Consider the following 15,702-nt stretch of genomic DNA (forward strand, 5'->3'; position numbering starts at 1 on the left):
TCATTATGATCCAGTCGCGTCGATTGGAGTAACTGGATCACAGCAAATGAATCAGGAGAAACCCATCTTTGGCTCTGTGCTTGGAAATGTGAATGTCCTTGTTTCCGTGTGAATGCAGGCCTTTGTAACGCGGCCACAGCTATTTTCACTTACTCGAATGTTCAGTTCTCAGACTGTTCCTCAAAGGGATGCGTGGGACTTGAGTGTAATAGTTGGAGTTCATTCTCTAGAAGATAAGTCATGTAGTGTTGACAGATTTGAAACCTTTTTCCTGTAACAGCACAGACATCAGAAACTGACTGGCTTGAAACTTTAAAGTGTATTTTTAAGACATGGCTTTGGACTTGTTTCTACTTCTTTATGTTTTACATTATCTATACCAGCACCTTATAAACCAGGTCAGAATTGTTGTTCTCTCCCTAGACATAAACAGTAGTTGACAATGTGTTTTTTTTTTTTTTTTCTTTGCATTAAACAAAGGACTAATAGCTATTCATGTACTGAGAGTATTTATCAGGGGCAGACTCTTAGCCTTGTTTTTTTGGCTTTTGGTGGATCATCAAAGTCAAAAATGCACAGCCAACAGGTGTTGATGTGTGCAGTTGCCGATCAGCTATAGGCAGGAGATAGGAAAAACTGATGAGCTGTAGGTATTAAGGCGTTTGTGACCAGAGATGTTGGAGTGTCAATGCCAAAGGGTTGTGTTGAGAATAAACTCTGCTGGAAGAATTTAAATGGCCCTTGTTGAAGACTGCAGTGCGCACGTTAAGTCATACTTAGTAAGGTCTCTTTGTGTCTGAAACGACCACAAACTATACATATCATGACTCAGAAGAGGCTTTTCCTTTTTCCACACAAATCATTGTCGTGATGAGCTCAATCAAGAATGTTCATGAAACAAATACTCATAGCCTAGATGAATGTGGCACTACTTTCCAAGTAAAATGGAGCAGGAGATGTTCAGTAAGGTTTTCAAAACAGCTGTACTGCTAACCCTAATAACCCTAATGCCTCACTTTGGCTGTTTTCCCATTATCTGTCGGAGTGGCCAAAACATGGATAAAGCAGGTTGTGGAAATAGCTGGTTAGTAAACTAAATGGCATATCATAAGCTAATTTAATCAGTGAATTGTTTTTCATAATAGCGGGTTTTCTTTAGTTTGTAAGAAGTTGTTATTAAAAATTTCTCCGAAGTGTAACAATTAGCCTGTGCTTTTTTTTTTTTTTTTTTAATGCTCACGGAGTACAAAATAAAAGCCGGTTTTCTAATGAAACAACAACCATTACATGAATTAATTCCATACCATTACACTCTATATAGAAATGTCTCCTCTTTCTGCCGCTTATCTGTCTCTTGTGGAGAAATTCTTGCTGTTATAAAGAAATCTCTTGTAGAGTAGATCCTATTTTCATAGCTCCAAATATTAAAAATGAATGTAATTAGAGCCTGCATGGTTTTGTAATGTTGTATAGGCTATCCATCCAGTACATTTATACTCATCTTTGCATCTTATGTACAGCCTTTTTTTTTTCTTGTTTTTTATAGGATTTAATAATTTCAGAAAGTATTGTTTTCTTTCTCTCATTATCACTCACATCACAGCCAATATAATCGACCTTTTTGCTGATAAACACAAGATAAATAAGTCTATAGTTGTGCTGTCTTTCTCTGGATGTTGGCTACTGTACTTCTAGGAGACAGATGTTTCACACTGGTGCAAAGAATAGTCATCGTTTGAGTCCTGGCATCATACTTGTGTGATGTGCTGTAACATAAGAGCTTTGCGTGTATATTATTTGGTTTGCATAGATGTGTGATCTCGTTTGCTGTTAGATTTTTAACTTATGCTTAAGCCCTCGGGTCTCGTATTCCTGTCCAGCCCCTACGGAGCTGTCATGTAAAATCTTCCCTGAGTTATTTAATCCATTAGTGCAGTGCCACATAAATGCAAAGCTTTTTGTTTTGAATGTTGCTTGTTTCTTTTCTCATTTGTAGTACTACGGAGCTGTTTTTCGGATCTATAAATGACCTTTTATGATATAGTGGCTGAATTTTGTATATGAATTTCCCTCTGGGATCAGTAGAGTTGTTCTTAGTCTTAGCTCTTCAGCTAGCTTCGGTGGGCATAGTTTTTTCTGCTTCTATAATTTAACTTTTCTTTTGAAGCATCACTTTATCTCTGACAGTTAAATGTCCACTCAGTTACCTATAACCATGTGATGCAAGTGTGGTATCCAAAAAGTTTGCCTGTATTAGCTGCAAGTGTCAAAGATTTGTACAAATTCTAGTGGCGTACCAACATACCTGAGGAAAGACCCTCTCATAACCACTGGATGCAGTTGTCTCATTTACTTTTATTTCGGATGTGTTTGATACCTCAGTCACACAGACTTCCCATTGTGGGTACTGGAAGTTTGCTCGCTGTCACTAGGTGTAATTGTTTGCAAAGTGGTATATACACCAAAAACCTCCTTGCAATTGCTTTGGTTGCTCTCTGATTGTCATGGTCTCTAGTTTGCATGGATGCAAACACTTGCTAATTAACCACTGAATGGTAGTGAAACTGAAAAGTGCAACACAAACTGGAAATAGTGACCGTTTGCCTTCAAAGTAGAAGTCAAATCTTTTGAAATGGATTGGTTTCAGTTGAGGCTCAATTTTTACTGTGAAAGTCAAACCTTCTCTGCTTTGGGTTTGCAGTGCACTTTTCACAGTTTCACTACCACTCTGTGATTAATTGGCTAGTGTTTGCAGACAAGTCTGCATCTGCCATGCAGACTAGAGGCCTCTGAACTAATCACCAGAAGGTTTTTGGTGCAGCAGCCAATTTCACTCAGCCAAAAACCTCCAGCAACCAGTTGCCAACTAGTTGGGAATACATTTTTTTTTTCCCTGGCTTTTGGAAGTTGCTGGGGGTTGCTGACCAGTTTCTAGACCTGTGTGACTGAAACCCAAGAAATGGAGTTCAGGATTGAAGTGTTGGCCTACTACTTTTTTTCAGACTTAAACATCTATTGGAAGGGTGGCCAGGAAAATGTCTTGGTTCCAAAGGGATGAATCCCAATAAGTTTGGTAACACTCGAGTTTTCCTACAAAGTTTTCCTTATCCAGTAGGATATCTTAATCTCTACCAGATGGATTGGTATGCTTGAACTGCACTCTTTTTAATCATTGCCCACAGGATGCCATCTTATCTTAATCTCTTGTCTGCAAATTGTCAATGAATATATTTCTGCACATTCACAAGTGAACTTCTAAGAGCTTCTCTTGCAACCAGCAGAGGACAGAAAAGCACAAAGCTACCAGTAATCTCTGGCAGCTATGGCGTAGGCAGGTGACACAGCTGCATCCAGGTGGATATTTAGGGTTAGGCTTGTTGATATAGTAATCTAGCCTGAGGAGAACTGTTACAGGACTTCACCAAACCATTGCCATCCAGCTGATTTACATTCATCCAATCATGCAAGACTTGTGGGTATTTTTTTTTTGTATTTTTTTCAAAGCATTTCTAGTTTTGAGAACGACTTGGATAAAACTACCTCAGAGCAGTGTCAGGTGCTAGCTAATATTATCCCTAATTTATAACGGTGGTAACAAAATCAATAAATTGTAGTGACCAAACCAATAAAAGCCAATATCACATAACAGCACTGTTTGTTTTGTTTTTTATTTTTCCTTTTATAAATAATCGTGTGAACTGGTTGGTTGCTTTAGTTGGTTACATTTTACGGGACCAAATCTTTTTGTAATTGGGAGTCTCATTGTTTTTTTAATGTGAGTCAGTGACGAAGACAGCCGAGCACAATCTAGGACTTGTTCACATGTAATGCAAACTATAAAAATGTCTGGATCTTTAAAACGTGCCATCATAATTGCTAATTCATGACATGTTGATAATCCAGCAGAACCTGGTGATTAAAATACAAAGGTGGTTGTAGTGGCAACAAAGGTTTGTGGAAAGATGTATGCACAGCAATAATTTCTGAGCGTTTGCTGCAGATTGTTGGTATTCTGGGTCTTTTTAACTGTTTTTTTTGTTTGTTTTTGTTTTTGTTTTTTTTTAAACCAGTCTGTTCACTTTGGGCAGGCCAAGGCTTTTAGTTGGCAGGACAAATGGCTGTGAGATCAGCTCAACTTAGTCTCAATCTTTGGAACCAGCTTCTTTTTCAGTTTTTGTTTTACCAGCATGTTGAGAAATATTAAGGCTTTATACTGAATAGAGCCGCACTGTGTTATCAAATGCCTACATTTTCCAACCCAGAACTGCAATAAAACCTCGGGTGGATCTCCCTGTCTGGTACTCGGTTCACTTCTGCTTTTCCTACAAGTAGCCATGCTCAAGACCATTTTTGTTAAAGATAGTAAGATGTAGTTTTGCATGTGACAATTAACAAAGGGAATATCCACATATGAATACACTTAACAAAAAGAAAAAGCATTGAAATTCGATGAAAAGCACGTGAGGTTGTGTGTGGCTGTTATAAGTACAGTTCACAGTGATTTAGTCTAAACTGAAGATATCCAGCGTGGTTTTGTGTGTGCCTTTTGTCGGATCTCTCTCTCTCTCTCTCTCTCTCTCTCTTCCCCTGCATTGGGTTTGCGAGTCCTTTCAAAATAAAGTTGTAACTAAATCTGCCATGTAAAAAGTAAAAAAAAAAAAAAAAGTTTAACTACCATGCAACCTCGCGTGTAGATGCTGCATAGAACGATCAGTATTTGTGTTTTGCACTTTCAAAGCGGTCTCGAGGAAAAAAAAAAAGGCCCGTGTGATTTTGGGCTGAAAATAAAAATAAAACTGACGAGGTATTTTATGCTATTAGTAGGAATTATAAGTAATGATAATGACTTGGAGGAGCTTTTCTAAAAAGGTTGATTATATCTATCTATATATATCTATCTATATATATATATATATATATCTATATATATCTATCTATATATATATATATATATATATATATATATATATATATATATATATATATATATATCTATATATATCTATATATATATATATAGATATATATATTCATGAAGTACCTCATAAGCCTGATATATGCTGCATTGACCTTTTTGTTTTGTTTTTGTTTTGTACTTCATATTGTCCAATAACATAATTTTTTTTCCCCTTTAGGGAGGTTTGAATGTCACTACAGGCTGTGCCCACGCTGACAGCTCTTATAACGTTTTACACCTTGTGGCCAAATAACTTCTCATTTATGCAATTTATAATCTCATCAGAATATTCCTCATCTCGTCACATTTCTGCTTCCTTTCCTGTTCTTTTTTTTTTTTTTTTTTTTTTTTGCATCTGCCCTGTGTGTGCGTAGCCAAAAAAAAAAAAAAGATTGGGGTTAGTTAACAAAGGGTTGATGTGCACCAAGCAGCTGTGGAAAAGTGCAACTGTTGACTCAGGCATTGACGTGTAAGGGCTGTATCTGCTTACTGTGCCCCCACCCACCCAACCACCCACCCTGACACCCTTTGTCTTAAAAATAGCCTTAGATCTACAAGTAAGGTTCCTATTTGGCCTTAAACATCAAATTATGCACTACAGTTTCACAGACTTGACAAAGCTCTATTCCCATTCAGACTTTTTTTTTTTTGTAAGACTTGATGTTATCTACCTCCTGAGAATGTAGAGTCTGTCCTGGAGTTGCAGTCAGCTACAAAACTTTTTTTCTTTATCATCTAAGTTTGGACAATCATCTATGGACTCATGAAAAGATACAAAATTGATTCACCTTTTTAAATCACAGAACTAATGCCAGGACACCCCCACCCTCACCCCTTCCAAATCTAAGCCATGATGGAGAAGCAAAGTGACCAAAGTCTCTTGGCAGAGACAGCCCTGGAGAGCCGTGTGAATTCAAACCTCCCTTTACTTGTGTCATTTCGAGCTCACTTATATTTTCAGTTACATATATTTTATTTTCTGTATCTATTTTCTCTTTTCTCCCTTTTAAACCACAACATGCCAAAACTGAATTTGCTGTCATTCCTGTTCTGGTGAGGGTCTTTGGCTGATTTCATATGTTTCAAATCCACTGCTAAGCTCCTTGTTCTTGTTGTTGTAAGCTTTGATTTCTCTTTTACATTTCCTTATTTTTTGGTAACAATTATGCTTACAGAACACAAGATATGCTGTAAACCCCGTTAGGACATAATGTGAATACGTATCACTTAATATAGTTCGCTCTTTGGCTTGACTGTAAGTTGCGTTAATTAATAAAAATGTTTTAAAAAGGTTTCCTTCTGTGTTGTGACTTCACTGTGTGGTCTTGTGATTGATTTCTGCTCAAAGTAAATCCCTGAAACTTTTCTGTGCATGTTGTTCATACAAGTTGGATTCACCAAGTCCTTGGAAATGGGCAAAGTCATTAATTTCACATTTGTCACATGATTGAGAGGTGTACAAATCATTCCTGTATGTAGCCATTTTTGCAGAACTGTTACCAGAGTAAGAGACGTTGACATGAGAAGGGAAAGTCCAGATTCAGGTATCGGCACTCTATCAGGATTAGACTCTATATACACTATATTGCCAAAAGCATTTGCTCATGTGCCTTGACACACACACATTAACTTGAGTGACATCCCATTCTTAATTCATAGGGTTGAATATGATGTTGGCTCACCCTTTACACTTAAAACAGTTTTGACTCATATGAGAAGGCTTTCCACGAGTGCATTTGTGAGGTCAGACACTGATATTGGACTAGAAGGCCTGGCTCACAGTCTCCGCTCTAATTCATCCTAAAGGTGTTCTCTCGGGTTGAGGTCAGGACTCGGTGTAGGCCACTCAAGTTCTTCCACACCAAACTTGCGCATCCATGTCTGCACAATGGTGTGCAGTCATGTTGGAACAGGAAGGGGCCATCCCAAAATTGTTCCCACAAAGTTTTGAGCATGAGATTGTCCAAAATGTCTTGGGATGCTGAAAGCATTAAGAGTTCCTTTCACTGGTACTGAGGGGCCAAGCCCCAGCTCCTGGAAAAACAGCCTCACACCATAATCCCCCCTCCATCAGATTGACAGATAGAGAAGCATGATTCATCACTTCAGAGAATGTCTCCACTACTCTAGAGTCCAGTAGTGACATGTTTTGCACTGCATCTGTTGCTTTGCATTTCGCTTGATGATGTAAGTCTTGGATGCAGCTGCTCTGCTGTGAAAACCCATTCAATGAAGCTCTCTCCAAAATGTTCTTGAACTAATCTCATTGTACATCCTGTATAATGACAAGAAAGGCATTCTGTTCTAATCTGAAGGCTACATGAAGTTTGGAGGTCTGTAGAGACTGTCTGCAGAAAGTTGGCAACTTCCATACCTCAACATCTGCTGACCCCACTCTGATTTTACATGGCCTACCACTTTGTGGCTGAGTTGCTGTTGTTCCGATCGCTTCCACTCTGTTATACCACTAACAGCTGACTGTGGAATATTTAGTAGTGAGGAAATTTCACAACTTGTTGGACTTGTTGCACTGGTGGCATCCTATCATGGTACCACACTGGAATTCACTGAGCTCCTGAGAACGACCCATTCTTTTACAAATGTTGGCAGAAGCAGTTTGCATGCCTAGGTGCTTGGTTTGATACATCTGTGGCCATGCAAGTGATTGGACCACCTGAATTCAATGATTTGGATGGATGAATGCATGCTTTTGACAATAGTGTATTAGTCCCTCTGAAGATGAAAGCGAATTCAGCTGAATCAGGTTTGTTTTACTTATGATCGTTTTATTAAAATATGTAAACATAAGAGGTCTGGACCATTCAGAAATTAAGAGATAAGTTAAAATTGATTGAAAGCAAAATTTGTTTTTCATTTTTTTGGGGCACTGACTCATTGTGAGTCTGGCTACCTCCACTCAGCCAGATGTCCACCATATACGAGCCAGGTATCAGGTGTGGTGTAACAGCTGGGCCAGATCCTGGCCACACCACACCTGCCAGTATCATATTTGAGCCCCAAGTGCCAAAAGCGGCCAAAATAAAACTTGAATGTATCTCTTAACTGGTTATGACACATAATTTATCAACTTAACACTCAAAGGAAGAAAAAAGAGGAAAGACCAGCTAATTAGGAAATCATACATATTTATAAACCTGCAATAGTTCATGTTAAAAAGAACAGAAGTGAAGGATATCCAGATTAAAGGACCGTAAACATCAACACTGACGTTTAGTGCTTAAAAAGCCACCAGGAAGCGCAAACAGACGCATCTCCACTAAAGCGCAGCAGCGCCCTCTGCAGTTAGTAATGGAGAAATGCAAAAGCTTACAGCACCTGGTATTCCCAGGCGGTCTCCCATCCAAGTACTGACCAGGCCCGACCCTGCTTAGCTTCCGAGATCAGACGAGATCGGGCGTGTTCAGGGTGGTGTGGCCGTAAGCGACAGCTTTCACAGCAAACACAGCTTTTATTCATGCCTTAGCAACACGTCTCAGATTTTCATCTCGTAGTTTGTCTCCAAGCAAATTGTTTTTTTTTTCCCTTTAATAAATATTGTAAATATTTGTTATAGATATTATAAATATAAATATTATAAATATTATTATTGTTTTTTACTTAATTAAATATAGTCATTCTAACAGTCTGTGACCGTAACACTGCTCTACATTATTAGGATCTTTCTATGTTGTATTTGAAGGTGAAGTTACATTGAATGAGCTGACTGTCAAAATCAATGGTGAATGACAGAAAGGTGCTGTTGGACATGTATAAAACATGTGTTTCTGCATTGAGCTGTCGCTTACGGCCACACCACCCTGAACACGCCCGATCTCGTCTGATCTCGGAAGCTAAGCAGGGTCGGGCCTGGTCAGTACTTGGATGGGAGACCGCCTGGGAATACCAGGTGCTGTAAGCTTTTGCACTTCTCCATAATAACTGCAGGGGGCGCTGCTGCTCGTCTACTGGACATGCAGATGTGTCTGGAGTTTCCTTTTTCTGATCGCTTTTTTATCCCTAAAACCGCCAGTGTTTATGCACAAGGTCCTCTTATCCAGAAATCTCTTACCCTATGAAACATAACAGGTTTAGAAATGCGGATGATTTTCCAATTAGCTTTTATTTCCTATTTTTTCTTGCCTTGAGCTTTAAGTTGATGTTTATATATATATGTGTGTCACGACCCATTTAATAGATACATTTGGGCTTAATCTGGGCTGCTTTTTGGCATTAGTGTCACAGTTTGCAGACTGGGTGGATTATCAAGTAGAAGTGAACCCAAAGGGCAGGATGTAGTTTCCAACAGGTGAGCTTTGGTAGTTCAAAGTGCAGTTTCCAAAATGTAACAGAGTCCAATGACAAAACATGCAAAGTTCAAAAAACACAAGCAAGGCGAATAATCCAGAGCACAGAGACACAACAGGAAAAACCACCTGAACTGAGCTAACATGGGCAGGCTCAACAGGACTGATCGTCAAAGGAGAGGCAGGGTTATTTGTTTCAACCAGGGTTATTATAGTTAACGAAAACAAATGAAATAACGAAAACTGAAATTGAAAAAACATTGTCGTTAACTGAAATAAATAAAAACTATAATTAAAAGGAAAAAACGATAACTAATTAAAACTGAATTGTGAGTTTACAAAACTAACTAAAACTAACTGAAATTATCGATAAACTGACTTTCATTTTAAGCCTTGTGGATTGATATGAAATCATTGTTTCCGCTCTCGGAGTTTAAACTGGGAGCGCCACAGGACAACTGTGTGAGTGCGCATGTGCGTGCGCTCACCGCGCAGGTCCGCAAAGTAATGGCTGCGGTCTGCCGAGAAAGCGGCAGAGTCCCGTATGGAGGTTCTTTGAGTACAAACACCTGCACACGACCACAAGGTAATTAACACACACAATCCAGCTACACAAGCATAAATGTGGACATGAGGTCGGCAACTTCTGTAGGTTGTGTACAGAGGCCGCAAAGACCCTGCAGGTTTAATTAGCGAGCATCTAACCAAGCTAGCTCCAAAACAGAAGCAGCTTCAGGTGGTGAGAACATCAGGATGCAGCTGGATTTGAGCTTTGACTCCTTCAAAGAGTTTGTTTTTGTTTAACACCACATGTAGGTGTTATTAATCTGCTGCACTGATGCTGAACTTTATTGTGGAGTTTATTGTAGAATTTATTGAGTTTGGGAGTTCATGTTTTTCTTTGTCTGTGTAGATTCTCAGTCATCCAGGTCATAGTAGTCTCTGGAGCTTGAAAAAGGCGACTGGACTTCTTTTTGTTTCTTGAAGACGTTTCACCTCTCATCCGAAAGGCTTCTTCAGTTCTCAACCAAATGGTGGAGAGACCCAGGTATTTAAACCCCTGTGGGCGTAGTCCCCTGGAGGTGGTTATGACCCTCTATTGATCATGTGCTTGAACACATGTGCCCAGGTGTGAAGGGGGCGTGGGTCATATTTAATCAGTGGTTTCAGTTGAAACCAATTTAGGACTCCGCTCCATTGTTTCCTGTGGCCTATTGAGGTCACTGGAACAAAGGTGTGAATGGGGGTTGAGACGTCTGGGAAGGGAGCTCAGGACAGCACTGTAAGCGGGGGAAAGTTGGTGACGTAATCCACCTCCTCTGTTCAATGATGGTTGTTCACAGTGGACATAGATGGCTTCTTTCACTCCTCTTTCAAACCATCTGTTTTCCCTGTCCAAAATTTGAACATTGGCATCCTCAAAAGAGTGCCCTTTTTCCTTCAGATGCAGATGTACTGCTGAATCTTGTCCTGTCGAGGTGGCTCTTCTATGTTGTGCCATTCGTTTGTGAAGAGGCTGTTTGGTTTCACCAATGTAGAGGTCCGAGCACTCTTCACTGCACTGAACAGCATACACTACATCGCTGATCTTGTGTTTGGCGGGTTTGTCCTTGGGATGAACCAGTTTTTGTCTTAGGGTGTGACTTGGTTTGAAGTATACTGAGATGTCATGCTTGGAGAAAATTCTTCTGAGTTTCTCTGACAAGCCTGCCACATATGGGATGACAATGTTGTTCCTCTTGTCCTTCCCATTCTCTGTAGTTTGTGTTTGGCCTTCATTCCTGTGCATCTTAGCTGATTTGATGAAGGCCCAGTTGGGGTAACCACATGTTTTGAGGGCTTTCTTAATGTGTGTGTGTTCCTTATGCTTCCCTTCTGCCTTAGAGGGAACACTTTCCGCACGGTGTTGTATGTGTATGTATGTATGTATGTGTTCACGCACATGATCAATAGAGGGTCATAACCACCTCCAGGGGACTACGCCCACAGGGGTTTAAATACCTGGGTCTCTCCACCATTTGGTTGAGAACTGAAGAAGCCTTTCGGATGAGAGGTGAAACGTCTTCAAGAAACAAAAAGAAGTCCAGTCGCCTTTTTCAAGCTCCAGAGACCCCCATGTTTTTCTTTGTTTCTCCCTGTTGATGTTCATGTGTGTCCTTAATAATACACATTTTAGCATGTCTTGTGAACAGTTGGTTGTTGACTATATTTCTGTAAACTGTATCTTTTGTCAAGTTTTCATTACACAATAGTCACTTTTGCGCCTTGAATCTTGCACCTGATCAGGTATGAAAATACTAAAACTAATACTGAAACTAACTGAAACTAACTAAAACTAAGCATGAAACCAAAAATAAAAACTAATAAAAACGAGAAAAACCACTCTGAAAATGAATTAAAACTAACTGAATTAGAGAAAAAAAAGTAAAAACTAACTAAAACTAAACTATAATGTAAAATCCAAAACTATTATAACTCTGGTTTCAACAGAGCAACTGTTGAAACACCTCAAATAACTTACATGCACAACAAGCCAGATCTGTTGTTTTTGCACCCTCTTTGATTGAGCAAAATTTGAAGTTGGTAGCATTTCAAAGGCAAGTATTTCACTTCACTCTGTCTCTTTCACACTGAATTGCTCCTTGTGCTTGTATCGCTGTTAAACTGAGCCTAGATCATTGTAATCTTCATTCTGCGCTCTGAAGACTGACATATATTATGACATTATGTCATACAAGGTTATCGGACAATCAAGAGAAATGTGCAGGGTGGTCAGTGGGGTACCTGTGGTAGAATCCAACTGTGCTGCACACTTTTGAATGGTTTAACTGGTTAAAACTCATGTTTAGACAATATGTAAAGCAAACTAAAAATATAAAAAAAAACAATATGATGTTTGTTATAGTTGAACTATTTACTAATAACTGATATATTTAATACATATTTGACACCAGGAGATTTCTTGATCTGTCTGTGGAATGTGGTTGTATGTAGAAAAATGCACTGATGGAGGCCACTACTATATTTGCCACCAATGTGAATGACTGAAGTGGCTGAGTGGGTGAGCAGGTAAATGAATGACTTGTTAAAAAAAAAAAAAAAAAAAAAAAGGTTTATTAGGCTACTGAAATGTTTTGTGACAAAGTTAGAGAGACAAGTTTGAGATGGTTTGGACATGTGCAGAGGAAGAATAGGGGATATATTAGACAAAGGATGTTGAAGATGGAGCTGCCAGGCAGGAGGAAAAGAGGAAGACCACGGAGAAGATTCATGAATGCATGAAGGAAGATATGCAGAGGGTTGGAGTGACAGAGACGCATGGTAGGGATAGGGTGAGATAGTGGCAGATGATCCACTGTGGCGACCCCTAAAGGGAGTGGCCGAAAGAAGAAGATTAGGCTACTGTTATGTAGTTGTTGTGCTTCAAATGAGTAACTTTTACATTTGTACAAATAAACAAATGAAATAAATAAAATATATTTTTATTTATGTATTATTTTTAATAGTATTTCTAGCCATTTGCAACTGCTTTCAAAAGTTTCACAAATTATCTGCTTTTTACTGTTGTTCAATAATTGAAATTATTAATTGAAATTAAATATTTTTGTTGACTTGTCATTTTTAAGGTATTTTAATTTGCATTGACTTGGTTAGCCAGCTTTGCAGAATCATGGATGGGTGTTTTAACGGCACATGCTACTGTTGCTAGAGTTCCCAGAAATGTACTGTAATAACATAAACTGCTTATGAATATTAACGATTACTACTTTTGTAGTACATAAGGAAAGGAAACAGCACATCAAATATAACTTGTTTACCAACATTTCCCAACTTTGCTGTGGAAGAAAAATTAAAAACCATGGTGGTTAGCATTGCTGCCATGGTCTGAAGATACCATCTGGCTTTTCTCTGTGTTCTCCCCAAGTCTGAATGGCTTCCTCTCACAGACATGCAGTTTAGGGGTTAGGGTAACTGGTTACTCTAAATTGCCCATGGGTGTGAACAGTTGTCTGGCTCTCTGTGTTAAGCCCTGTGACATGTTTGAGTGGGAGAAAACCCACTCAAACATGGGGAGAATGAGCAAACTCAAGCCAAAGTGAATTTGAACTCAGACCTTCTAGCTTGGAAGTAATAGTGCTAACCGCCACGCCACCGTGTTGTTAAATTGAAGCTCATCTCTACTAAACAAGCATAAATAATTATGGACAATAACGTTTTCAATAGTGGTTGACCCATTGAAAATGTATTTTTGACGTAAACATCTGATTATTTCTACAAATTAAAGCAAAGTCATTGCTGTCATTCATATCGTCCCATGCAAACAGGCACAGCAGCAGCGCCCCCTGCAGTTATTATGGAGAAGTGCAAAAGCTTACAGCACCTGGTATTCCCAGGCGGTCTCCCATCCAAGTACTGACCAGGCCCGACCCTGCTTAGCTTCCGAGATCAGACGAGATCGGGCGTGTTCAGGGTGGTGTGGCCGTAAGCGACAGCTCAATGCAGAAACACATGTTTTATACATGTACAACAGCACCTTTCTGTCATTCACCATTGATTTTGACTTCACCTTCAAATACAGCACAGAAAGCTGCTTACAGTAACAAATCAGTCATACTAGATCCCAATAATGTAGAGCAGTGTTACCGTCACAGACTGTTAGAATGACCATATTTAATGAAGTAAAAAAACAACCTGTTTGGAGGCACACACAAAACAAACACCTTTTATAAATGCTTTAGCAACACTTCTCAGGCTTTTATCTTGTAGTGTGCCTCCAAACTACAAGATAAAAGCCTGAGAAGTGTTGCTAAAGCATTTATGAAAGGTGTTTGTTTTGTGTGTGTGCTGTCGTAAGCTTTTGCTCTTCTCGATACAAACTGTAGGGGGCGCCGCTGCTGCTGTGACTGTGTGAAAAGACCAATTGTAGAAAAGATAGGCCTTTTCTCTAAAAAAAAAAAAAGAAAAAAAGAAAAATGATAATAAATTTTGACACTAAAATAAAACTTGTCATTTATTATTGAAAATGAATTTCTCATGATTGTAGGGAATTTTTCACATTTCACATTTTTTTTACTATCTAATACTAACAGTGTAAATTAATGAGACTCCTCTTTACAAAAGATGCAATATATGTAGGTATATACAGTTGCCGTCAGAAGTTTACACACACTCATCAAGGGCATGAATTTCATGGTAAATCTGGGCTTTTAATGATGTCTTTGAACTGTTTTTTGTCGAGGGTGGAATGATTATATAGCACACATCTTTAATGACTTAAAAAAACAAAACAAGAATTGGGTCCACGTTTGAACAGGCATAATACTCATGACACGGTGCTGCAACCATTCCTCACAGATTTGGTGCCATATTGACATGACAGCATCGCACAGTTGCTGCAGATTTGTAAGCTGCACATCCATGATGTGAATCTCCTGTTGGTGGGGAGATCAGCAGTCTCTGAAATACTCATACCAGCTCATCTGGCACTATCAACCACGCCGTGTTCAAAGCCACTTAAAATCCCCCCATTCTGACGTTTGATTTTCAGCAGGTCATTTTGACCATGTCTTCATGCCTAAATGCACAGAATTGATTGGCTGATTAGACGTTTTCGATGATCAGCTGCAGAAGTGTACCTAACAAAGCGGCGGGTGGGTGTATGAAGCTCAGTAAGCTCAGGCTACTAACACAAATACCTTTGTAGTTATTTAGAAAGAAGCCAGTCATTATATTTTAAATGTTTTTAGACACAATGACTTTGCTTGAATGCAGTTTTTTAAAAATGTGACCATAAACATAACAAAAAAAAGCAGAACAACAGTTTGATGAGAACAACTTTATGTCGCCAACCAAAAAAGTATTGCGTCTTTTTTTTTGTATGGATTTGACAGGAATGAATCTCGTGAGTTCTAAATGAAAATGTCACACACATAATTTAATAAGAAACTAATTTATGAGGTTTATCAAACTTTATTCATCACCACTTTGCTGATAAAAATGTAAAAAGTAATCCGTAGACATGAGATTGATGTGGAAATACTCGAACAGGCAGGAGGGCTGTCACAGACTACCCTCAGGATTTCGAAATGTTATGCACTGTACATGGCAATGAATATCCATCCTAAGTGGTTTAATACTCATTTTTCTCCTGAATTCATGAAGTGGAGGACAGGTTTCAGAACAAATGAAGTACTTGGAATTTTACTTGTTTTAAGAGAAAAAAATGATAAGACTTACCCATACTTTCACTATCTGGCTTCCCATTTACCATCCAAAGTCTAATTCTTTTCTCATTTTTGGACCTGATTCAAGAACTGTGAATTTCATATTTTATTCAGAGCGTGATCAGAAGGGTTTTGGCATATTGCAACACGAAAGATAAGGATCATTAAGGAGAGCGCGGGTTTGAGCCACATTCACAAAAATAAAACATTAACACAT

General features: G+C 38.8%; 3 non-coding genes across 3 annotated transcripts; 1 reads left to right on the forward strand and 2 right to left on the reverse strand.

Moving 5' to 3' along the window:
• Positions 1-8,281: 8,281 nt before the first annotated feature.
• LOC115788837 (5S ribosomal RNA) lies at positions 8,282-8,400 on the reverse strand. Its single transcript, XR_004020629.1, has one exon. It is a non-coding gene; the product is annotated as a 5S ribosomal RNA (ribosomal RNA).
• A 357-nt stretch (positions 8,401-8,757) lies between these two features.
• On the forward strand, positions 8,758-8,876 carry LOC115788843 (5S ribosomal RNA). Its single transcript, XR_004020634.1, has one exon. It is a non-coding gene; the product is annotated as a 5S ribosomal RNA (ribosomal RNA).
• A 4,754-nt stretch (positions 8,877-13,630) lies between these two features.
• On the reverse strand, positions 13,631-13,749 carry LOC115788854 (5S ribosomal RNA). The gene has a single exon (XR_004020645.1). It is a non-coding gene; the product is annotated as a 5S ribosomal RNA (ribosomal RNA).
• Positions 13,750-15,702: the final 1,953 nt, after the last annotated feature.

The sequence above is a fragment of the Archocentrus centrarchus genome, chromosome 11 (assembly GCF_007364275.1).
Source record: "Archocentrus centrarchus isolate MPI-CPG fArcCen1 chromosome 11, fArcCen1, whole genome shotgun sequence".
NCBI lineage: Eukaryota > Metazoa > Chordata > Actinopteri > Cichliformes > Cichlidae > Archocentrus > Archocentrus centrarchus.